The following is a 26,469-nucleotide window of genomic DNA, read 5'->3' as shown; positions in this document are numbered from 1 at the left end:
AAGTGTTGTATCAGTTGAAATCTGTAATGTCCTTGTTGTGACCTTTCCGGAGACCAACTCAGTTTGAGGCATTGCACGCATGGATTAGAGCAGCACATAACAGGCAAAGAGACCGAAGTCAAGAAAGGGTGAAGAAGTCAATTAAGGCATTCCAGGATGCGAGGTGGGATGCACAAGAGAAGAGGTGGAGAGTACAAACGATAGAGGGAGACAGGTTGTACCCGTTACTGGAGAAGACAGACAGTGCTAAGTCAAAGAGTGCAGATGACGACGATAGTGATACAGATGACAATCTAGTAGAGAGGTTACTGTCTGAGAGACCACCTCCGTACAATCCAGATTCCTATGAAGGGAAGTCGGCTCAAGCAGAAGGGACTAGTGGATTACAAACTCAGTCAGAGGTGAGAGTAGAAGTGAAAATCACGACAGGAACTGAGGGCACGAAAAATCAGCCCGTAGTAAACACAGAGGTTGGGAGAGGTGTGAGGTTACCAGATGCTCTAAAGGTACCAGTTACCATTGGACCTATTGTTTCAGTTTACGACCCAGATCAAGAGAAGATTGGGAGTTCAGTACAGTCAGCTGTAGGATCGGGGAGTGTGGTAGAGGGAAATGGAATAGTGAGCGGGATGGAGCAGACTCCAAAACCTATCGAATGGAGTACGCCATTACCAGCTACAGCAGACTCCTCTAGGGGACAGGTGGATGCGAGGTCAGTGAGACCGAGGTCCTTGGTCGAGGCAAGATCAGATTTGCAGATGTGGGTACCGCCGGTGAGGAATCAAAATCAGAGTGAGAGAACTGTAGAAAGTGAGCAAGGCAATTTAGGAAATCGTTCCGTTTCTAGGAGTATGGCAGAAGGGATTAGACCTCAAGAGCAGGAATGCGAGTATAATGAACGGAATGGGGCAGTATGTCGAGAAGTACTGAAGGGAGCCTTGAAAGGGAGAATGCTAGATATTGTAAGGTTGAAAGCAGAAGTAGATGAAATAATAAGTGGAAATTTGCCTCTTGAAAGGACATACATGTAAGAGCAAGATGAGTTACTTTTTGTAGCGAAGGATGTGACTCGCAAGGAAAGGACTGTGCATGGGAAATTGTCAGAATTGGCTAAAAAGTATGACGTAGACCTGTCTAAAACGAAATCATTGCAGGGGAGCCATAGATTGCAGTATAGTGACTAAGAATTGGAAGAGAAGAGGGTCATGGGATTAAGGACCCATATCAAAGATTTGATTATAGCAATGCATGCATGGATCATGCTTGACAAATGGGAAGAAAGGTGGTCTAAGAAGAAGAGTTCTAAAAGGACAATAGGAGAGACGCCACCTCCAGGTGGGGGGATGATAGATGTAGGAAATTTCCCTTTACGAGAGGTACAGAATGGAGGATATGTGCATGTGCCTTGGAGTAGGGGTGATTTGGCTGCATTTACAAACAATTTTCCCCGCTTGCGGGAAAAGCCTGTCGAGTGGTACAAGCAGGTTGATCGGTTGTCAAGATCTCGAAGGTGTTGTGGATTGATTTGAAGACGCTGTTTGACATTGTGGTTCCGAGCGATTTATGGTCGGCATGTAAGATCGCTGTTGAATGGCCAACTTCAGAGCCTGACAGGGATCCTGTTTCAAATGGTCCGTCACCCATAGTCATGAAGAAGTTCGAACAAGTGATTACATTGCTAAAGTCAAACATTTCACCTCAGGATATTGATTGGGTCAAAATAGATCGGACAGTGCAGGAGCCAAAGGAGACAGTGCATGAGTTTTATGAAAGGCTCTTGCAGGCCTTTAAACAGTACAGTGGATTAGATGTATTGGATACAAAGGACATGGGACAGTTTGTTTCAAAGTTTGTGTTGGGATTGAGGCCAGATGTTAGTCTCATGATACAGCAGCATTTGATTGGTTGGCAGAATAAGCCGGTGGATGAGATTTTGCGGTATGCCAGGTACTGTAGTGATGAGATAGAATCGAAGCACAGGAAGTTGAAGGACAAATTGATGCTTGTTCAGATGCAAACGGCTCAGGGACAGCCTAGTGGAGGGACGTTAGGAAGGAAGCAGGCAAATAATCAAGGAAGAAATCAGAATGTCCAAGGTCAGGGAAGACCAAAGTCAGTTGATCCCAAGACAGGGATGGATGTGGCGACATTGAAAAAGACCACTGCGTGTCATCTTTGTCACCAGGTTGGACACTGGAAACGCGAGTGTCCCTTGAATCCAATTAATCAGGTGCAGCAAGAAGTAGAGATAGTTCAGGTACCTGTACCTGAAATAGTTCCCACAGTGACTAGACCAAGGATGGTGAAAGGGGGGACTAATAGTCCGCAGGAGCAAGTTCCTCAGCCACCTAGGGTCCAAAATGTTCATCAAGGGGTTCGAACGTATGAACAGATGCCCTTGTTCGAAGAAAGTGAGGAGTTCGGTCCAGACCCGTTGGCATGACGGTGCCTGAGAGGGGAGGAAGACTGCACGCTTTGAGCAGTCTTAGGAGGTAGAGCAGAGTGGACCATTTGTAGAGGCAGATATTGATGGTCACCCTACCACCTTTTTGGTTGACACTGGTGCTACCCGGTCTACTGTAAGATCAGCAGTAGTCCCTAACCTACCCCTCTCGGGACAATCGATCCAAGTTGTTGGCGTAGCAAACAAGAAATTGACTAGCCCATTGACAAAGCCAATTCCTGTGAGAATAGGAACATTCAGAGATCGACACCAGTTTGTGGTGTGTGACTCAAGTCCAGTTTGCCTGTTAGGAAGAGATCTGTTGTGCAAGCTGAATTGCACCATCTATTGCACACCAAAGGGAGTTGAAGTGCAAACAAAGGATGATGATGCGACCTTTAAGGTTGCAAATCAGCGCGTGTGTATAGAAATGTACCCAGCACTGACAGTGGAGGAGCTTCAACTTGACTTCAGGGATTCTGTGTCAATTGATGTGTGGGACCTCAGTGGAGAAGAGATCGGATTGGTCAAAGGTGTAGAGCCAGTGAAGATTCAGGTCAAGCCGAATGTAAAATTCCCTAGGACACCCCAGTACAATTTATCACCTGAGACGATTGCAGGGATCAAACCTGTTTTTGAGTCTATGATCAAGCAAGGGATTCTGAAAGAGATCATGGGTAGCCCATGCAATTCACCTATCATGGGACTACAGAAACCGAGTGGGAAATCCAGGATTGTGCTAGATCTGCGAAAAATCAATGAGATAGTTGTTCCATGTTGTCCGGTGGTACCGAATCCATCTGTGATCCTGTTTCAAATCCCATGTGAAGCTGAGTGGTTTTCAGTGATTGATCTGTGTCAAGCATTCTTCTCGATACCGCTCCATGAGGAAAGCCAATTTCTTTTTGCTTTCCGGCTGGAGAACCATGTGTTAACATGGTATGGTATTCCACAGGGGTACACAGAGAGTCCATCGATCTTTAATCATATCCTGAAGAAGAATCTTGAAAGTCTTGTGTTGCCGCAGAACTCTGTTCTGGTACAATACATTGACGATTTGCCCGTTGCTTTAGAAACTGAAAACGCTTGCAGAATTGATACCACGCTTTATTGAATCATTTGGCAGAGAATGGACACAAGGTGTCCCCGAATAAATTGCAGTTCTGTCTGAGTAAAGTGCAGTATTTGGGTCACAGAATTGAGAAAGGCGGGGGAAAGGTGTCACAAGATCGTATTGAGGCTATTATGAAGATGCCTGTGCCCACCACTCAGAAAGAAGTCAGAATGTTCCTGGGGATGGTTGGCTATTGTCGCCAATGGATTCCCAACTTCTCCTTTGAAGCGAAGCCTTTGCAACGGCTGAGGCACAAGGATGTGAGTGATCCGGTACCATGGGACAATGACTGTTTGATGTCATTTTTAAGACTGAGAGAAGCCCTGTGTCGCGCTCCAGCTGTGGGGATGCCCGATTATAACAAGGAATTCACATTGTTCTGTTGCGAGAGAGAAGGGTGTGCATTGTCAGTCCTGACTCAGAATCATGGAGGTGTCCGTAGACCAGTTGCCTACTTTTCAGCTACTTTAGATCCAGTAGCTTCTGCGTTGCCTGGATGTCTTAAATCCGTTGCTGCAACAAGTGTTAGTATTGAAAGATGCAAGAGTATTGTAATGGGACATCTACTTTATGTGCCACATTCTGTTGAACTGTTGATGACAAGGACTAAAACACAGCACCTCACGAACAACAGGTTGACACGTTATGAGCAAGTTATACTTGCTGCAGGAAATGTAACGTTGAAGAGGTGTTCTGTTTTAAATCCGGCAACATTGATGCCTATTCCAAATGCAGATGGTGACGATTGTGAGGATCACGATTGTCTCGATGTGACTGAACTATGCACCAAACCGAGACCAGACATTGTTGATGAACCGCTTCCTGACCCTGATGAAATTTTCTTTGTGGACGGTTCCTGTCTAAGAGACGATGTTGGTCGATTGAGAGCAGCGTTTGCTGTATGTACCATCACAGGAGTGGTTGAAGCTGCTTGTTTAGAGGGAGTACACTCCGCTGAGGTATTCAGGTCATTATGTTATGATTAGCGCAGTATATCTAATGACGGTATACTTAGCCATGGTGCATTGGAAGGATCGAAACCCCAGTTACGTTTAGCATGACAAAAGGGCCGAGAACCAAACTGCCCCCATCTTGGATTGCGGCTCTTGCTCTTAGGAGTCACGTGGTCCTCTTACACACCATCTGCCTTCCCTTTTCACGGTAATAATTAGGAGACAGACAGAGTTCCTGAGAAGCAAGGTCACATCTGCTAAAAGGGAGTATCAAGCGAATTCCTCTAGACCTGGGACGAGAAGGGAGTCACCCTTCCGACCTTCTCTGTAAAGATAGTAACCCTTTGTATGTGTAACCGAAACTAGAAATAGGCATGAGCTCATTAGGGGCGCCGGGACTAACTGGTACTTTTCCACATATAAGGTTTTGTATGCTGTGCTGATAATGTATAAAAGTGTGTTACTGTCAAGGAGCCAGCAGTCTTCCTCGGTGCACCTGATGGGTGAGGATCGACGAGGCTCCTCTATATAGAGATCTATGATGATAATAAACGTTTGAACCTTCCACGTTGCCAACTGCTCCTTATTTAATGGATATTGCGGGTCAATGGTAAGTGTGGCCCTTGGAATAATTATTTGAACTCAACAGTTGGCGACCACGAAGGGACCCCGTGACAGGGTCAACCCCCCCCCCCCCCCCGTATTCGGGTGGTGGGATTGGGGGCGTCCTGACCGGTCGACGGGAGAAGGAGCCTGAGGATTTCTCCCACCCTGCGCGACTTTTCGGTACGTCCCCTGCTGCTAGTCACCCTTCAACGGGGTCCTACGGGCTTAACCCAGAAAATGGACTAAGTTGGTCAGGAGGAGTTGGCAGCGGAGAATGAACATTCGTATCTGGGTGCACCCGGTGAGTATAGATTGATTTGATTTGACGCACGCGTTGTAAACGGTGCATTATGTTTTTTTTTGAAGCACGCGTCGAGGACGGTGTGCTATTTGATCGATTTGAAAGCATTCGTTGAGAACGATGCATTTGTCTTGACTTGAACACTGGTTGCATTTGTTTGAAGCTCGCGCTGGACAGCGGTTCGTTGACTCGAAGACACGCACCGGGGAGTGGTGTCTTGTTTAATTAGGTTCGCATTACAGTGATTTGACTCGAAGTACGTACAGATGATATTGGTTTGATTAGAAATAGCGCGCTGGAGGAATATAGGCGGATTGCACGTGGAAGGACCTGCGACCTGGACTGGGTAGCCACAGGCCATACTCCCGGCGAGGCAAGTCCTTGTTTGGGGGGGGGGGTTGGTCATAGTGGTGAGCCAGGAGGGTGACCGGAATCCCCGCGTGCAGTCTGAAGCCTGGACCGTGAACCAGAGTCGACGGGCTTGGTTCTCTGATATTGATTGTATGTTGTGTCCGATTGTTGTTTATGTGTACATGTCTAAAAACTAACCAAGATGTCCTGTTTCCGTAAATTGAATTGTTTTGGCTGCTGCTGCCGCACAAGTGACTCCAGGTTAGCTGAGAGCCAACCCGCCCCACCGGAAGGCAGTCCGAGCCATTTTATGTATGTCAAGCATGGAATCTCTCCTTTATTGTTTTGCACTCTGTGGCATAAGTATACCAAGGGTAATGAAGAATTACGGTGGCCCAAGACTGGTTCGTTTGATGAAAAGAAAATTGCGTTCCTGCAGGAACAATTGTTTTCTAGGCGAAGTAGGCAAGCCATGTTCGATGCTCTAATTGCATGGCAGAAGGAGGCCAAACAACGGCGAATAAGGGAAGAGAAAGTAGCTAGAGCCAAGGCAGGACAGAATGTTACTCAGAAGGCTATGGCCTATGACCGAGAAAGAGTAGAGAAAGGATTGGATTGCATGAATCGCGATTTCAGACTAAAAGTTGATAAAAGTTATGTGACCCGCCCAAATGCGGAAGATGAAATAGAGGATCTGCTGGACACCAGGCCACCGCCCCCTTATGTGCCCCAGAGACTATACCCGAGGTGTCAAGGGCCTCAGCCCCGACCCCAGATACGTCCCTGGGGGCCTCGGCCTCGGCTCCCCCGGCCACTACTACCTCTCCCTCCCTGCCAAACCTCTCCCAGTTGTCGGCATCTGTGTCCGACGTTATAGCCCTGTTACCTAATTTATTTTCGACAGCTGCAGCCGGGACCCCTCAGCTACCGACGGGGTCAATGTCTTCCCCTTCTGTTCTACCCTCCTCCTCCGCTAGCATAACACCAGTAGCAGCTGTGACTACTCCGGTACATCCGACCAGTCTAGCGGAGGGGAGGAGGTTGTTCACTCGTTCTGCCTTGGGAACAGAAGAAAGGGCAGCTATTGCCACACAAGCATCCCAGTGGATGCGACATTCTATTTATACCCTTGCTGATATCTGGAGTACCATGAGGGACTACGAACCGGTAATGCAACAGCATGCCCTGGAACATATGGCTAACCGTCTCATCTCTGTATGGGAACAGGTACACCAGGAAGGGAAGGCTCCGGCCATATTGTATGATATTCTTGATCAGATTCACAAATCCCGATTGACACCTGAAGACATGTATGGGAAGGTGCAGACTTTGGTCTCTTATAGAACTCGTTTGCAGTCCGCCCTTCCCGCTGGATCCTCCCAATTCCCTATGCGGGAGGTGCACCCTATCTTCCATCCGGAAGTTGCCGCAGTGGTGGATGACCACGGTGTCATTACCCGTCCGGGAATAGATGCCCGGTTCCAGGAACAATGGGTCTATACCCCTTGGAAGCGGAGTGAGGTATTATCCTTGAAAAGCCAGTTGCCCGATCCTAGGAAAAACCCCACTGCCTATTATAAAGAACTGCCCGAAGCCGCCTCGTCAGCAGTGATGACGTTGGCGGATATTGAACTATTCTTCGCCCTACTAGTACCGGTGGATATTTGGCGCCAGGTACATGACCAGGACCATGTCACGGAGTTTGGTGGGACATGGGACCAACTGAGAAACTGGGATAGAGATCGCAAGCCGGGGAGTAAGCCCCGACCTGAGATATTGGCTCTACCTGAAAGAATAATAACATATATGCATTCATTGATCCCGCCCAGAAAGGTAGATTGGGACAAGCTGACGGCCTGTAAACAAAAGAAGGATGAGAGTGTATCTGATTTCTTCACAAGGTTTGAGGGAGTATTCATTGATTTCAGCGGGCAGGACCTGGCTACGGAGGGGGGTGTACGTTTATTTGTTAATCGATTTGTAACAAATTTGCTACCCGAGGTATCGGCTCGGCTACAGGCAGCCGAGAGTACCTGGACGACCACCACGCCTTCCACGATATTAAGCATGGCCCAGTATTATGAACATCGGGAAAATGAGAGCAAGGATAAGACAGAAAGAAAGTCAAAGGATCTGAAAACACGAGTATTGTTACAGCAGGTGGAGAGGGGCAGGGGAAGGGGGAGAGGGGTACAGAATTTCGTTACGAGAGGGGCGGGGCCCGTGCACCCGACTGGGCGAACGGATCTCGGCATAAATCAATGTGCTTTCTGCAAGGAGGAGGGGCATTGGAGAGCTCAATGCCCGTTATTGCATGAGCAGAACGCTGCTTCTAGGGGACGGGGACGGGGTAGAGTAAGTGGACATCGAGGTGGATACACGAGACAAGAACAGGCGGTACGAGGTGAGAACAGTCAGAATTATTTCGATCAGAGTCAGGGTAAACAATACTACCATGACGGACGTGTGACGGAGGGAGACATTGGGTACACTCAAGCATAGGATAGCCAAGGGCAGAGTAAGGGGCATGTGTCAATCCCGATAGATCAGGCTGGACCTTATGTCCATGCGCAATTGCTGGAGGCATCAGGTAAGTTTTTGGTTGACACAGGGGCTATGAACAGTTCTGTTTCACGTGCCTTGGTCCCGGGGGCTGCTCTGTCTGGCCAGACTAATGTGTCCGTGGGGTTCTCTGGAACTCCGGTGGTAAGCCCCATTTCAAAACCACTTTCCCTTACTGTGGGACCAGTAACGATTGAATCACCTTTCCTCCTCACCTCCCAGTGTGGGGAAAATCTTCTGGGTATGGATATACTAAAAAGATTACATGCACGCATCTTTTGCTCCCCCGATGGAGTTTACCTAACCATTAGGAATCCCTCCGTCCCCTCCATCCAATGTTTTGCAAAAACTGACTCCTTACCCCCTGAGCTTGCGACGCTCCCGAGGGACCTTTGGGCCCTGGGGGACACTGATGTGGGGTACTTACCAATTCCACCGGTGTCCATCACTTTAAAACAGAATGCTCAATTGCCAAGGATTCCGCAATACAAAATAGCCCCCGAAGGTGAACGTGCCTTACTGGCCATTATTTCCGACCTGATTAAAACAGGGGTGGTGGAAGAAACGGCGTCCAATACCTGCAACAGTCCGATTCTCCCGATTCTTAAACGAGCCCCTGTACCCCAGTCCCCTGATTATGCTAATACCTATCGATTTGTGATTGACCTACGAGAAATCAATAAAATTGTGGTACCCCAGTATCCTGTGGTGCCGGACATTAATTCTATCTTAACGATGATTCCTCCCACTGCCACATTTTTCTCGGTGATTGATTTAAAGAATGCGTTCTTTAGTATTCCCATTCATCCAGATAGTAGACATTTGTTCGATTTCTCATTAGGAGGCCGCAGTTTTAGATTCTGTCGCGCTCCCCAGGGGTACACCGAAAGTCCTAGCATTTATAGCCAAGCCCTGAAGAGGGTATTGGACTCTTTGCAACTGCCCCCAGGTAATGTCCTCTTGCAGTATGTTGATGACCTCCTTGTGGCTTCTGATACAGAACAGGGTTGCCGTGATGCCACGGTTACCCTGCTACGACATCTGGCCACTCACGGTAACAAGGTGTCGCTCTCTAAATTTCAATATTGTCGACCGGAGGTGACCTATCTCGGTCATCTCCTGTCGAAGGAGGGTAGACGGTTAACTGTATTGAACATGCCTGTTCCTCGCACGCACCGTGATGTCCGCGCTTTGCTTGGCATAACCTCCTACTGTCGCCAATGGATTGCTAACTATTCTCTCTTGACTAAACCTTTCCTGTATCTAACTACGAAGGATGTGCATGAACCTTTACCTTGGACTGATGAATGCCAAACCGCTTTTTCCGCTCTGAAAACTGCTCTTTGCTCTGCTCCCGTGCTTGGTACCCCTGACTACCGGAAACCTTTTGTGCTCTACGTGCATGAGGTGGACGGTTGTTCTCTTTCAGTGTTGACACAAGACTTTGGTGGTAAGCAAAGGCCTTGTGCATATTTCTCGGCGGTTTTGGACAACGTCGCCAGAGCACTTCCCAGTTGCCTGAGGGCTGTAGCGGCAGTTGCCATAGCTATCAGACAATCGGAAGGGCTAGTCCTGAATACGGATCTGACAGTGATGGTGCCTCATGCTGTGGACGTATTGTTAAACAGGACACAGACGCAGCACTTAACTAGTGCGCGTCTTACAGGGTACGAATTGACCCTGTTTGCACCCCACATAACGATCAAAAGATGTGTTTATTTGAATCCTGCCACGTTGTTACCCCTCCCTTCGGAGGGCGGTGGACAAGACATGCATGATTGTATCTTTCGAACTGAAGAAGAAACCAAGGGTCGGATAGACCTAACTGACACCCCACTATCTGATGCCCAAGGGGAATTGTATCTAGATGGGTCATGCTTCAGATTACCGGATGGTAAGACAGCTGCGGCCTATGCGATCACTACTCTACAAACGGTAGTTGAGGCGGCGAAGATACCATACCGGTCAGCCCAGGCAGCCAAATTGGTTGCATTATTCAGGGCTTGCGAACTAGGAAAAGGCATCAGGCTGAACGTCTACACCGACAGCCAGTACGCGTTCGGTGTAGCGCACAGCTTTGGGAGGTTGTGGGCGGAGAGAGGATTCTTGACATCCCATGGTGAGAGAATAAAGAATGGGCCACTAGTTGAACGGTTACTAGCCGCATTAACATTGCCCAAGACCCTGGCTATAGTCAAATGTAGTGCGCACAAAGTTATCACTGATGACGTGGGGAGGGGAAATTTCTTTGCAGACCAGATCGCGAAGGAAACGGCCCGGTCTGACACCACTTCCATGCTTGTAGTGACAAGAATGATAGAAGCAGAGGTTTTTAATAACACCATAGATAGCGTGAAAGAACTGCAGAAAGAGGTGACCCCGGAAGAACTGACATACTGGCAGGAGCAAGTGGGGAGGCTTGATGAGAATGGGTGTTGGACCGATCTGTCAGAGAGGTGTAGATGGTTGCTGCCGAACGCCTTTGTGAATGCGGTGGTAACTATGGCACACGGACCTTCGCATGTAGGAGTTCAGGCCATCTGTGCCATATTGGATTCTGTTTGGTATAATGTCAATATCCCCAAGACAGCTAGGAACTTGGTCCAGCATTGTATAATTTGTCTCCAGCATAATCCTGGGGTTAGTATCCCCGTCCTAGCAGGGAGTTTTGCACCACCCACCTTGCCTTTCGAAGTACTCCAAATGGATTACATACAGCTAGAGCGAGTTAACAATCTGAAATACGTGCTGGTGGTGATTTGTACCTTTAGCAAATGGGTAGAGGCGTACCCCACGAAAGAGAACACTGCCTTGGCAACTGCGAAAGCCCTAGTAAAAGAGTTCTTTCCTCGATATGGGTTGCCACGGGTAATTTGGAGTGACAATGGGACCCATTTTAATGCTAACTTACTTAAGTATGTATGCAAGGGCCTGTCCATCCGGCAGAAGTTTCATGCAGCTAGACACCCCCAGTCAGCGGGTCTAGTTGAAAAATATAATGGAATCTTAAAACTACGATTGGCTAAGCTTCAGGACACGACGGGATTAAAATGGCCCGATCTCCTCCCCCTGGCCCTGTTGTCTGTAAGAACTACTCCCCATTCACGGAGCGGTATCTCCCCTTACGAATTCATTTTCGGCAGACCTGCCAACGTATGGGGAGTACCCCGGCCCAAATCCTTCAGGGACATTGAATATCCTATGTTGACTGATTATTTGTATGCTCTGACTAAAGATCTTCGTTCCATTCATCAACAGATATCTGCCGCACTGCAGCCCCTGCCGGAGGGTCCTGGACACGGCGTAGAACCAGGACAGTGGGTCCTGGTCCGAAACTACCAACGGAAATCGAGTTTGGATCCGCGCTGGTCCCGGCCATACCAGGTGCTCCTGGCCACGCGAACAGCGGTGAAAGTCGAAGGGAAGCAGCACTGGATCCATATCTCCCATCTTAAGCGAGTTCCCCTCCCATTGCCAAGGGAGCAATTGGACCAGGAGGAAGGTCAGCCGACTCAAGGTGAGCCCAGCACGGAAGAGTCACTTTCCCCGGACACCCACAGAGAGGTTGACAGGCAAGGGGAGAGTGCTGAGGGCGTTGAAACCCCTTTGTCGCCACCCAATCGTCCAAAGTGAAGCATCTGGTCGGGAGCCTAGCTCCTCATCTGACCCCACTGTGCCCACCTTGTTCACGAATCCTGAAACTCCTGGTCGGGATCGATATCACTTGCGGCCCCGGAAATAGACAAATCCCAGGTCTAGCCCCGGCAAGTGCAGCTGGAGGCAGCCGCAGAGACCTGAGGATTGTCAGAACACTGGACTGAACTCGTTGAGAGCATGGAACTTTGAGTAAAGCTCTGTTCAGAACGAAGATAGAGACATTGATCAGACAAACGGAGGGGCCCAGGTGGAGGTCTCTTTTCAACACGAGTTGCGTCAAGTGTGACTCCCACGCGAGAAGTTTTACCTTCTTCTTTTTTGTTTTTTCTGAACAATAGGAGTCTGCCTGTGAGGCTCTAAACGGACACAGGAAAGAAGCACCCTCCGGCAGGTCGGCCTGCTTGTAGACCCTTTTTGCCCGAGATTATATTGGACTTTTAGTGAGGAAAAATGTACCCTTTTGCTCGTTTTGTCCCTGAGGACGGGCGTCCCATAGTACCCCGTGCTGTTCCCCTGCATTTGCCAATGTTCTCTTCATGGAGCTTGCGTGTTAAAGTTGTTTTCATTTTTATACTGATGGTATCATTTGTACTATGCTTAGGTTTGTTCATATATTTAGAGTTTCGTCATCCTGTGCACACCCTGATAATGTCTACTCCTGCCCCTAAGGAACATCATTTCCAGACTTTTGCTCCTCATAAAGAAAGACATCGACAGACATATGTACATAATGCTTTTATCGAAATGCTGCACCAGACTCATAGTTCCACAAACGCTACTGATTGTTGGGTTTGTGGGCTTCTCCCTTCAGTGATGCATAAGCAAGATTTGTTTATATCAGTGCCTTTGTCTTACTTAGGCAGTTGTGAAGCTTGGTTTAAGATGTTATCCATGTTGTACGAACACTACACTATAGATGAACGTCGATTCTCAGAGAAGGATTACGCCTTGATTTTAGCATATATAGAGACACACCAAGGTATCACCCCTAATGCTGAGGGAACGGATGGTACCCTTGACCCCACCGCCTGCATGAATGTATATACTGATCATGAAAATGATACCTGGCTGAGGGATGAAATACTGGATTTCATGACTTTTAACTTTACTGAATATTTCAAATACTTCCAAGAGCGAAATGTCTCAAATGAAAAAATCATTCCGGTCCCGGTGTTGAATACATCCTCCTCTTTCTGTGTGCAGGGGATGGGGCATTTGTTCGTAGGATATAGCAGATGTAATTACACTTATAGATTGCAGACATACAGTAGCCCCCCTACACTCACCCCTCCCAATGTTTATTTTGTGTGCGGTGAAAACGCCTACACCTGGTTACCCAGAGGGTGGATGGGTAGGTGTTACTTGTCTTTCCTTTACCCACCGGTGTACATAGCTCCTTCTGATTATCATAAGTCTCATTCCTTAAATCGGCGGAGCCTAACAGCTGAAGTCGCCCGTAATGACGCCACTGATCAAACTGACACTCCAGCACAACATTTTGTTGATATTATAAAAGGGGCGTTGCCCATATGGGGACCCATCCTCAATAGTAAGGAAGTTAGGAGGTTATCCAGAGTGGTGGAAGGGGTAATTAATACCACTGCAGGGATATTAACTAATATCACAGTAGAGCTCCAGGCGACCCGGCTCGTGACCCTTCAAAATCGTCTTGTTTTAGACGTTATCCTAGCTGATCGTGGTGGAGCCTGTAGGGTTATCGGCAGTTCCTGTTGTGTATATATATACCTGACTCCGCCCCTTCCGTCCATCTAGCTATCCAGAAACTGCATCGACTAGCCTCTGAAATTCATACTGACACTGGTACTTGGTCCTTGTCCGGGTGGTTCTGGGATTTGGTGACCGCCTGGGGATGGAAGTTATTTATGATTCTCTTGGGGGTGGTAGGATTCCTTTTGACCTGTTGCATTTGTCTACAATGCGGGCCGGCCTGTTGTGCATATTGTGCTACTCAGGTTCGCCGATCCATCCCTAAGCCCACGTCCAACCAAACCAGGATCGATGCTCAGCGGAATCAGAAGGAGACGCATGATTTAATGCAGATTGATGAGGGTATTTTCGAAGACTGACTTCGTTATTAGTTATACTGCACTAAAAGGGCCGTTCTGAGGTATTCAGGTCATTATGGTATGATTAGCGCAGTATATCTAATGACGGTATACTTAGCCATGGTGCATTGGAAGGATCGAAACCCCCGTTACGTTTAGCATGACAAAAGGGCCGAGAACCAAACTGCCCCCATCTTGGATTGCGGCTCTTGCTCTTAGGAGTCACGTGGTCCTCTTACACACCATCTGCCTTCCCTTTTCACGGTAATAGTTAGGAGACAGACAGAGTTGCTGAGAAGCAAGGTCCCATCTGCTAAAAGGGAGTATCAAGCGAATTCCTCTAGACCTGGGACGAGAAGGGAGTCACCCTTCCGACCTTCTCTGTAAAGATAGTAACCCTTTGTATGTGTAACCGAAACTAGAAATAGGCATGAGCTCATTAGGGGCGCCGGGACTAACTGGTACTTTTCCACATATAAGGTTTTGTATGCTGTGCTGATAATGTATAAAAGTGTGTTACTGTCAAGGAGCCAGCAGTCTTCCTCGGTGCACCTGATGGGTGAGGATCGACGAGGCTCCTCTATATAGAGATCTATGATGATAATAAACGTTTGAACCTTCCACGCTGCCAACTGCTCCTTATTTAATGGATATTGCGGGTCAATGGTAAGTGTGGCCCTTGGAATAATTATTTGAACACAACATCGCACAGGTAGCTGAAATCATTGCTTTGACCCATGCCTGTTTGCCTGCTGATCAGATTCAGATAACGATTTATACCAACAGTCAGTATAGGTTTGGTGTTGTTCATGACTTCGGACAGTTATGGTCACAGAGAGGTTTCATGACATCTTCAGGTTCACCAATCAGAAATGGGGAATATGTGAGACAGCTGTTGGAAGCATTACAATGTCCGAAAGAGATTGCAGTTGTCAAATGTTCTGCCCACTCCAAAGGGAGTGATTTTGTGTCTCTAGGAAATAACTACGCTGATGAGGTTGCCCGGTTTTGTGCCGAACAAGGGTGCATATTTGCTGGAGGGTACACTGGAGAAAGCCAAGAAAGAACCGATCTCAGCATGATGTTAGCCATGGCTGATACATGGGAGGAGCTAAAGCGATTGCAGGATGAGGTTACTGATCAAGAACGAGATAGCTGGATACGAGCAGGATGTGAGAAGGGAGATGTGGATGTGTGGGTTTCAAGTGATGGACAAGCTGTGTTACCCGAATGTCTGTTGAACCCAATGGCAAGATTGATACATGGTGCAGTACATCTTGGCAGAGATGCGATGGTGCGAGTGTTCAGACAGACATGGTACAATCCGAAGTTTCGTGCAGTTGCTGAAGCTGTATGTCAGATATGTGTTACATGTCAGCAGATGAATGCAGGAAAGAGAACTGCTGTAACTTTGAGTCACATTGGGAGGTCAGGAGGGCCTTTCAATAGGATGCAGATGGACTTTATTGAGATGCCGAAGTGTAATGGATTGAGGTACATCTTAGTTGTGGTATGTGTCTTTTCAAGGTGGGTGGAGGCTTACCCAACACGTAGGTGCGACACACTCACTGTAGCCAAGCTGTTGTTGAGGGAACTTATCCCTAGGTTCGGTTTTCCGACCTCTTTGGAGTGGGACAGAGGGACACACTGCCATAGTGAGATCATGAAATTGCTCTGTGCTGCCTTGAATGTGGATCAGAGATTGTATTGCAGTTATCGACCAGAGGCTTCTAGGATTGTGGAACAAGTTAATGGGACTTTGAAAGCGCGGATGGCGAAAGTGTGTTCTTCGACATCCCTGAAATGGCCTGACGCACTGCCCTTGGTCCTTATGAGCCTTCGTAGTGTTCCAGATAGGAGAACGGGGTTGCCACCACACGAGATCCTGATGGGGAGGGCAATGCGATTACCAGCGATACCTGCTACTGCTTTGATTAACATCACAGATGACTTGATTCTCGACTACTGTAAGGGACTGGCTGACGTAGTGCGTTCTGTGTCCCAGCAGGTGCAAGCAGCAACTGTCCCAGCCGCAAGTGACCTGTGCCACGACTTGTGCCCGGGAGACTGGGTGCTTGTGCGTAAACACGTGAGGAAGAGTTGCCTGGATGTTCGTTGGCGTAGTCCGTACAAGCTAATACTGGTCACGGCAGTGAAGTGTGGGGGACTGCCGAACTGGGTGCATGCCTCCCATACCTGCAGAGTTCCAGCACCCTTGGAAGATACAGCCCCTCTCATAAATGAAAATCCAGCTGAGGTGGCAGGGCCATCTGAGAGGGCAAGTCAAGCTGTGAGGGTTGCTGATGCAGTTGGTTGTGCACTAGATCGAGCTAAAAGGGGTTGTGCAAATCGAAGCCCCGAATTTGACTCAGACGAAGAGAGTGTTGCTGTGTGTGGAGTAGAGTCAAATTCTGCTGAAGAAGGAAGTAGTGCATAAGGAACCCGAAGGAAGAGCAGAAGTGCCACAGAAGCAGAAAGAGTTTGGCCCGTGAGTCAGAGACGGCTGAACTTGAGATTGGCACCTGAAAGAGATCTTGCCCCAGTTTCTGAAACGTCTGAATCTGAGCAAAGTGACGAAGAGGAGGCTCGAGCTAGTCTGAGAAGATCCAGGAGAACAAGAGTGCCATGTCAAAAGCACGCCTCACCAGAGTGGACATACTCGGTGACTGATGCCAGGTGTATTGAGCACGGGGAGGCGGAGGTCCTTGACGCTGGTCAGCGATTCTCCGAATCTGAAAATAGACGTGCTGTTATTGGTTCCAGGGGTGGAAATCGAAGGAATACTGACTCTCAATATTCCGAAGCCACCACTTCTGAGCAAGATTCGTGAATTGATTCTGTAGACGCTGGTTCTCCCAATGTTTGGTTTTGTACCACCGCATCAAGAATTAGTGGTGCTTCGTCTTGAACTTATGCAACGTGTTTTAGAAATCTTGGGAGCTGATCTTCTTTTGGACTGAAGATGAACTTTGTTGTACATAAAAGTCTAAGGAAGATAACCTAGGCCCGAGTGGAAGAAGAATACATTTAGGGACTTTCCGTCAAAGACGACAAAAGAGGGCTAGGGAAGTGTAAATAAGGAACTGAAAGTTGCAAGGGGATTTCCAGCTTTTGAAGTGTCGTTTGAACTGGTTGACAAGTGATATCTGGAGGAGAAAGAGACTCTTAATTGTTGCTGTCAAGCTGAGAACTTTGAGAACTTTGAAAGATGGCAGATGCTGGAAATACTCACCGTAGGGCTAAATTAGTGATAGGTGCACTTATAGGGTTGGTGATAGTTTCTATAGTTGTAATAGTTGTAGCCTCATATCTCGTTTCACATGAGCAGGAGGGGGAGGTACAGGGAACACCTACACCTACCACTTCTAGCCAAAAGGAGGTCACTATAGGAGCTAAAAGAGCTTTACTAATCGAAGAGAGCCGCAGATTTCACATAGATATATCTAGAAGTGATTTTAAGCTTAATGCGTATGCAAAGCTGTTGTACGAATATGTGGATGCGAAAAACTGCTATGTGTGCATGCAGTTACCTTCTTCTGTAGATGAGGGTATTAGATACCATCACCTTCCAGTAACATATGGTATTTCTTGTAGTTTGTTGCTTAGTATTTTCTACGAAAGAGGTCAGTTTGAGTATTTCTTTTCCAATTACGATGCAGCACTTCCTGAAGTTCCAGCTTACAAGCATTTGAATAAATACGATTATTACAAGTCAGAGGACAGACTTCGGAAGTATTTCATACCGTCTTTGGAACTGGATACGGCTTATGCTCACCGACATCATTTGACATGTTCATTATCAGATACAGAGAAGAAGTTTGACGGTCAAGTAGAAGATAGATATAGAAAACTAACCCAGACACGAAATACAGGAGATAGTCCAGTAGATTGGATCGATGAGGAGAGATTACACAGATCTAAGGGGAGTTATGGACCCATAGCATTGGACCAGGTGCAAAAGGGGAAGCTGTGTGTGAGACGTCCTCAGACCTACTATGAAAAAGTTTCGGTAGAACAAAGTACGTGTGATCATATCTTTACAATGGAAGATTCAGCTACGAACTTTTTGCAAGGCTAGGTGCAAGTGATTCCAACCGTTTATTATGTGTGTGGAAGGAATGCCTATGTGAGGTTGCCTGCGAATTGGTATGGTACATGTTATTTGGCCATTATTTTTCTGAAAATCTATCATGCAGAAGATTTGGAGCTTTTGGAGACTGGACATCATTCTAAAGTAAAGAGAGCTGTGAGTGCGGGAGCAGTGATTGGTGATATTTTTGGAGCAATGATACCGAGTTTGGGTGTGGTTCTGAATGATGTGAAGATAAGATGGTTGGCAACTGTGGTTGAGGAGTTGTCGATGAATACAGCAAGGTCTTTGATATTGGTGGGTGGAGAGATGTTGTCGATAAGGACAATGGTTTTGCAGAATCGCCTTGCTTTAGACGTATTGTTGGCAAAAGAGGGCGGAGTCTGTAAATTATTGAAAGTTCAGGAATGTTGTACGTATATTCCAGACAATAGCAAGGATCTGGAGACATATATAGACAACATTACCACGATTCATCAAGAGATTGAAGATTTGACTGAAGAAGGTGTGTGGGAAAAGGTTGGTAAAGGATTTAGTCGTGTGGGAAGATGGTTTGCGAATTTGGGAAAAGGGTTCCTTGGGTTTGTGCTAAAACCCCTCATTATTGTTGTGGTTTGTGTAATCTGCTTGTGGGGTCTCAGAGCTTACAAGTGGTACAGAGGAAACAGAATTGAAAGAGCTCTCAGAGCGAGTGAAATGCGAATGGCCAGACTGCAGGACAGTCAATATCAGAATATCAAGAATATGGAGAGGTTCCGACAGGGGAGGATGGCAACAAGTACTGTTTAGGTCGGTTCTTTCTCCAAGGGAATTAATTATGTGATTGTGTGATGGTGTGATGACATTTGTCACCAAAGGGGGGAACTGATAGAGCGTCACGTTATTCTGAAATTCGTAGGGGTGCATCATATTCACCGTTAGTCAGCACCCACATATTAATCGATGTAGGTTAAGTGTGTCATAGAAATGTATTACTAGAATCGTTTAACATAGGTGTGATTAGAAATGTAACCATGCTTTCATGACAAGTAATGCTGTAGATGATTGTAAATGTATTTTAGTAAATGCATAATGTTTGATTTTCACGTAATGCAATGTGTTAGTTTAAACGTGTGCCATGTTAAAGTTGCACGTGCAAATTTGCTTATTTACGCATAAAGAGTAATGAACTAATGCTTAGAGTGTGATTTAGTAATGTGTTTAACAGTGTAAAGGCCTGATCGCATATACGTTGAAAGAGAAAGGCTCGTTAATTTTCTTATGTTAGCTAAACGTTGTAGACCAAAAATGATTTCCCTTGGTAAAGGCTTTGGGTTACAGGACATTTAGCTTGTTAGTGAGACTAGGTCTTTGTTTTAGGAGTTAGGCTGGTACGAGAAGCCAACAGGGGAGTACATTGGAATGTGCAAATGATACTTTCAGCAGGGAAGGTGCCTGGCACCCAAGGTCAAGCTAACCGTCGTTGGATGAATTACAAGTTGCATTGGAAAAGTACTGGAAGAAGACCTGGCTGAAGAGGTGTGCCGAAGGGCGTGTTTTACGGTTTTGGGATTTTGTATTAGGGACAGTGCCCAGTGGGTTGAGCAGTTGAGGTTCAGATGGGAAGCTAGAAGGAGCATCTTAGAACGAGCTCTGACTAAGTGAATGTACTTCTTAGGAAGTCTTCACTTCTGCCACCTTTTTATTCTCTTGCCTGGGGAAGGGAAATGCTAAGTAGGGATGTCACCTTAGAGATAGAGTAGGGAAAGACTAACTGATTTTCTTCTAGAATAATGATTCCTAATGTAGACATTGGTCTTACTATTGCATTTCTTATGCTTCTAGAGCTTGTTATTCTTTTTGTTTTGAGTCGTATGAGACTCTTACGTAGACTTGCGTTTGTTTTAGTGCCCATTTATCTTCTTCACCTTGTGCTAAGGTGTCTGTATGTGCAGTTATTTTTGGTTTCAATAAAATCATATACATTTTAGATTCAGTGGTCCTTCCTGAATGAGATTTGATTTTGTTAATTATGTATTGAGATTTCAATTTTCTCCGCTCTGCACTATTTAGCAGATAAAAAGATCCTGGCGACCTGAGAGGATTCTTGGAGATAACCAGGTAGGCAATAATCCGGTCCTATCAGTGCAAAACAGAAAACGTTTGAGGAGTAGCACACCCCCGCTAGAACATTCCACATACAAAGGAGGGAGCATGCTCTTGCCTAATCTTATTAAGATTTCCGAGAATGCCTTGCTTAGCCCCAACTTAAAAGTCTTGTAAGAGAGAAAAGAATAATAGGCCTATTTTAGAGGGACTCAACTCTGGGGGACTATATTCCTCTAGAGTTAAAAAAAAAAAAAAAATCCCCATCGCAGTCAGATGTCTATTTTTCAAGTGACAAAAAAGTTCAAGAAAATATCTTTTTCTGTCATACAGTCTGATTCGACAAGGAGGAACACAACGCCTCACTTACAAGCTATCCCTCTGTATCTCTTTGCGACCAATCTATAGCTCCTTTCAGAACAGAAGGAGAACTTCTGGGGAGACATTGAAAAGCAAGCATTCTGTCTTGGCCTCCTCATACAAAGCAGTGAAAACCATAATTTATTTGTAAGACCATATTTATATCTAATGTGGGGGTTAAATACAACACCACATTGCCTGCGTATAGCCTAATTATAGGACACGTCTACTTTGACGCAGGGCTTGGGTGGGTAACAGCCATTGCTTTGCGGCTGTTACCCTGCATGCTCTTACAATGCAAGGGTTACCACGCATGCTGTGGTGTTGGTGACCCAGCACTGCCTCGTCTGCTGAAATAACCACACAGACTCACTATTAGTGTGGTAGCCAGATATACTGAACTACGCCTGAAGCTCCGGGCTTTTTATTAACTATCTCTACGCTTCCATGGCGTATGCCAGCTCCTACCACTTGGGTGACACCCATGGAGGTCGCAGCCGCTTCCCGATGCGCCTGTGCGCCGTCACAAATAGTGGGCTACATTCCTCCTTTACCAGGAAATGCCAAAACAAACAACCCAACGGGGAGAACAGAAACTTAACAAAACTTTGATGCATACATGGCAGTCTTGTTTCAGACACAACGGTTACATCATACTCTTACTTGACCTTCCGGTATCTTGGTTCTGGTTCACAGTTGCAGGTTCGCCAGCCGCTTCCAGTCAGTCGGACACAAAGTCTCTATATCTCTGGGACGGTTTCAGATGTGCCCGCAGACCATAGCGTCCTTGGCTTATCCTCACTGGGGTCATGGATGGAGTCACTCCCCATGGCTCTAGTTCCTTGGCCCCAGAATTCTCGTAGCTGGGAGTTGGGAGTATGGGCTCGAAATCTTGGGTGGCTCCGAAAGGTGTTGTTTTGCTTAAGTCATCAGAGGGACTGTCCGAATCCGCTGATAGGCCCCTTCTCTGGAGGGTGTTTTGGGGGCTGGTCACAGCGGTACCTCCTGGCCGGCATACCACGGGAAACTCCTCTATGCTGCCCTCTGAGACTCTCTTGTATTGGGAAACGTTCCGTGTCACTTTTTCCAGACCTCTCGTCGCTGTCACTTTTGTGCCTTTGACTTCTACGACTACCCAGGGATCCAGTTCAAACGGCAGCCTGACCTTTCCTCCAGGGTGGCGGTCTTGTACTAGTACTTGGTAACCCACAAGGAGAAGGCGATCTCTAGCACGTCTTTTCCTGGAACCGTCTTCATTGGTGCGGATTCTCCGAGCGTCCGACTGGTTTGGAGGGCTGGGTGCTTCTTCCCACACTGGGTGATGTGGGATGGTGTCAGTCACCAATCTGCCGAAACACAGCTTGCTCGGGGCGATGCCGGTGTTGCAGTGAGGCGTGAGCCGGCACTCCCTCAAAACTGGTACAATGCCTGCTCCAGGTTGCGTTTCTCTGCTACTGCAATCTGTATTATTTTGTTGAGGGTTCTCATTAGGTGTTCTACTTCTACATTGGCTTGCGGCCAGCGAGGGGTGATCCAGCAGTGCTTGATGTTGTGGGAGGCTAGGTAGTCCTCTAACTCAGAGCTGTTGAATGGGGGTCCATTGTCGGTACAAATGTCTTCAAACTGCCCATGAGTTGCAATGAGTTTTTCTATGTTATGGCTCAATTTCATGGCAGAGGTCGTTGGAACTAGTTCTACCTCTGGGTAGCACGAGTAGTCATCCACCACGACTAGCATCTGCCTTCCTCCGGAAATGCTGCCGAAATCAGCGCTCACTCACTTCCACTGGACATTGGTGCTGCTTCGGTGATGATTGGCGCTGGCCGGTCTGGTGGGCCAGTGGCTAGGCAGACAGGACAACTGCACACAACCATTTCTACCTTCTGGTCTCGGCCTGGAAACCAGACTTTACTCCGGAGTCGGCTCTTGGATTTGACGATTCCTTGGTGGGCTCCATGCGCAAGGAGCGCAGCTTTTTTCGCCAGGTCTTCCGGCAGCACTAGACGCGGGCCCCTAAGGAGACAGCCTTTGTCGGTCACTGACAGTTCGTGGCGTACTTGGTACAGAGCTTTTAGGATCGACTGGGAGTCCTCTGTGCGGGGTGGTGTTGGACTTTGCAGCTCTTGCCAATCTCCTGAGGTGACCGTTCGAATATTGATCTGTAAACAGTTGTCGCGCTGTGTGGCTGCAATGACATCCTTCAAAGAGATTGGAAGGGGCCTGGATCTTTCAAAGATCAGCCTTACGTAGTCTTCGGTGGCAACAGCTTCAGCGGCTTCAGGCAGCGTGACTGGCCGGGCATGCCTGGACAGGAAATCGACAGGGTTTCGGGTGCCAGGTCGGCATTCAACCATGAATTGGAACTCCTGCAGTTGCAAGACACACTTCTAAATCCTTGGGGAGGTCGTGGAATAGTGGGACCAGAGGCTTGTGATCTGTGATGACGGTGAACGGGTGTCCATATAAGTAAATATAGAAGTAGCAACAGCCCTTTAGGATCGACATTGCTTCACGCTCTATTTGCGAGTACCGCTACACTGTTGGTGTGAGCGTGCGGCTAGCGTAAGCCACTGGGGCCCATTCACCACATTCCTGCTGCTGAGCTAAGACTGCGCCCAGGCCCGTGGGGTTGGCATCTACTATGAGTTGCAACTCTCTCTGGGCATCAAAGTATACCAGGGTGGTATCTGCAGATATAGCAGCCTTGGTCCGTCAAAAATAGTTTTCTTGCTTGGGTCCCCACGGGCTGGTTGCCTTTGTTTGGAATTGCGCAATTCTGACCAATGCTTGAACCATTAGGGTACAATGGGGCAGGTTTATGTTCATGCACATACAAGTTTGAATAGGGACATAGTGACATTCTTGTCTTGTTTTATTGTATTTATTCTATGTTCGAAAGACTGGGTAATGTTAAACAACTGTAGACATTATGTACAAATATACAAATTGTTTATGGGCACAACTTGGAAGTGGAATATTCAAACTTTTCCCCTTGTGTGCTGCAAACTGTTTTTTCCATGTGATACACGTTGCCAGTTAGCAATGAGTCATACCGATTAGCGATGATTCATGCACAATCTGCACATGTAGAACCCCACCCATCCCAGAACTATAAATAGAATTGCTTCAACAACAGAAGCGCTTGGCCTCGTTGTTTCTTCCTCTTACCTGCATTTCTGCACGTGAAGGTCTTCGGCTTCTGTCTTCACCGGCTTCAGTTCCTGGCTTCGCCTTCCTTGCCCAGACGTCTAGATGTTCCTGCATTCTCTGAATTCGGTTGCCTGGACAACCTTCCGGAGTCCCGCATTACTTCCGGTTTCCCTTGAGAGCTGTAAGGAAATATAAAAAGGACAAAGTTAAACCAAGGTATTTTTACTGCGTTCGCGTCTTGCTGATGCAGTCTCAAGAACAATTAAAAATTTGCGAACATTCGTGACAAGAATTTTCAATTCTATTAAGGACTACGGAGGCGAGGATTATGCTTCTCAATCTTTACTAGAAGCTCACAGCAGCCAATGAAAAACAGAGATAAAACCATGTGACAACCATAGAGTCTCTTCTATATAAGGTCCCTGTCAGCACATAGAGTCCTCTTTCTTTGTAACAGTAGTTAAGTCCATGCACGAGCTGCTCTCGAGGATCACCGATAGCCAGGGCCTTCTCCAACCAATGAACTGCAAGCCCAACGGGGCCGAACCTCTCACTGGATCCCGGTCCAGGCAAACTGTGAACTGTACTCATCCAATCACCGATAAACCATAAACCAGTTTACTTGCTGTCAGTACCTGAAAGAAAGGAAAGGAAACACCCCGTAAAAGCTGTCCCAGATTGCCTGGTAAAGCAGCGTTACAGCATGAGAAAACAGGGGGGGAACATTACACAGAGAAATGCAAATCCATAGCATAAGCAACAACATAACATGATGAAATATAAGCATCATAACATACCATGTGAAAAACATGATGAATGAAAAGCATTACATCAAACAATGTGTACTTCTGGGTGGGATAATCCTCGCCTCCATAGTCCTTAATAGAATTGAAAATTCTTGTCACGAATGTTCGCAAATTTTTAATTCTATGTCAGGACCGGAGGCTCCGATTATGCTTGTTCAAAGCTGAGCCACCACCATTGACGCAACATTCGCAATAGGTTTATAGTAGAACGTTTTAAAAGTGCTTTCATTAGACCAGTCAGCTGTATTCATGATATCTGCCAGGCTGACACCTGTCGAATATCCTTTCGAAGCCATGGCTCCGCGTGCAGAATGCGCTCCAAATTTGGAGATGTCAATTCCCGCTTCGCCCATGAGCCAACGCATCCATCTAGACAAAGTAGCTGGAGTCACTGGGCGAAATGGTTTCTGCAGAGCAATAAGCAACTGTCCTTGCATATTAGTACGAAATTCTTCAGTACTTACCTTGTAATCTTTAATACATTGCACCACGCACAGTTTAGGATTATTAGGAAAACTCGGGTACGTGACTGAAGTGGTGTTACACTTGGTTCTCCTGGATAAAATGAAATGCACACCTTCCGGGGTAAATCTACGCCCTGCCAAATCTAGCGCCCGTACGTCAGCCACCCATTTGCAAGAAACCAGACATAGGAGCATAGTTAACTTGGCCGAAAGTTGCTTCCGAGATAAGAATCTGTTGGAAGGCCAGGCCTCAAGAAATTTAAGGACAATAGAGACATCCCAGAGATGAGAATATTTTGGGCAAGGAGGCTTCACCATCCTGACCCCTCTAAGCAACTTACATACCAGAGGGTGTTCTCCTATGGGTTTACCTTCCAAAGGTAAATGTCCTGCCGATATCGCGGACCAGAAGTTTTTGACCGTCCTGTACGCTAAACCGGAGGAAGCCATGGAGGCTAAGAAATTGACCACTAAAGAGACATGTGCCTTAGCGGGATCCACGTCCCATTGAGCGCACCAATCACACCATCTCCTCCAAGATGAGGAATATCTTTAATGGGTGTTGGCCGACCAGGCTTCCTTGATGAAGTTGTTAGCTTCGCCTGAAAGGCCCGGGACACTCCATCTGTCCCTGAAACCCGCCAAGCAACGAGAGGGAGCTGGCCCGATGTCACCAAGGGATGAGGATTTTGAAGAGGGTCCAGCAATAGGTTCTGTAACCGGGGAAGAAGAATCGGGATCGCACAACTCATGGATAACAATACCGGAAACCATGCTTAAGCCCTCCATAAAGGGGTGATCAATATGAGTTCCGCGCGAAAAGTTCTGGCCTGCGCCAGAACTCTGGGAATCATGAGAAACGGGGGAAATGCATAGCAGAGAGTTTTCGGCCATTCCTGCAGGAATGCATCCGTGGCTATCGCCTCCGGATCCGGCCTCCAACTGAAGAATTGGGGAACTTGCTTGTTCAGTCGAGATGCAAATAAGTCTATCAGGCAAGGACCCCAAAGCTGGGTCAGGCGCCGCAACACCGTGGGTAACAACCTCCAATCGCTGGAGTCTTGCAGGTGGCGGGAGTTCCAATCTGCCACCTGGTTGCTGGAGCCGGGGAGGTATTCTGCAACCACCGAAATTCTGTTCTGCAGACAGAAGTGCCAAAAATCTTTGGCGATCTCCCCCAGCATTCTCGACTTGGTACCACCCAACTTGTTGACATAACGAACTGCCGATATGTTGTCCATCCGGAGGAGGATACAACAATCTGCCTTCTGTGGCGAAAGGCATCGGATCGCAAAGGAACCGGCCAATAGTTCCAGGCAATTGATATGTAAGCGTAATTCCTCCGAAGACCAGCGACCTCCCGTGGTCAATGTGTCGCAACGGGCTCCCCAACCCCATCGGCTGGCATCCGATTCGATTATCACATCCGGTGCCACTCCGAATAACGCTCGGCCGTTCCAG

General features: G+C 47.3%; 1 long non-coding RNA gene across 1 annotated transcript in view; it reads right to left on the bottom strand.

Annotated features, from left to right (window-relative positions):
• Positions 1-26,469, bottom strand: part of LOC146798217 (uncharacterized) — a 236,589-nt gene that overhangs the window by 115,572 nt on the left and 94,548 nt on the right. Inside the window, exon 2 of the long non-coding RNA XR_014969130.1 lies at positions 23,757-23,917. This is a non-coding gene — a long non-coding RNA (uncharacterized LOC146798217). The remainder of the gene's footprint in view (positions 1-23,756; positions 23,918-26,469) is intronic.

This window comes from Triturus cristatus, chromosome 9 (genome assembly GCF_964204655.1).
Source record: "Triturus cristatus chromosome 9, aTriCri1.1, whole genome shotgun sequence".
NCBI lineage: Eukaryota > Metazoa > Chordata > Amphibia > Caudata > Salamandridae > Triturus > Triturus cristatus.
This window is presented reverse-complemented; position numbering and strand designations above follow the sequence as displayed.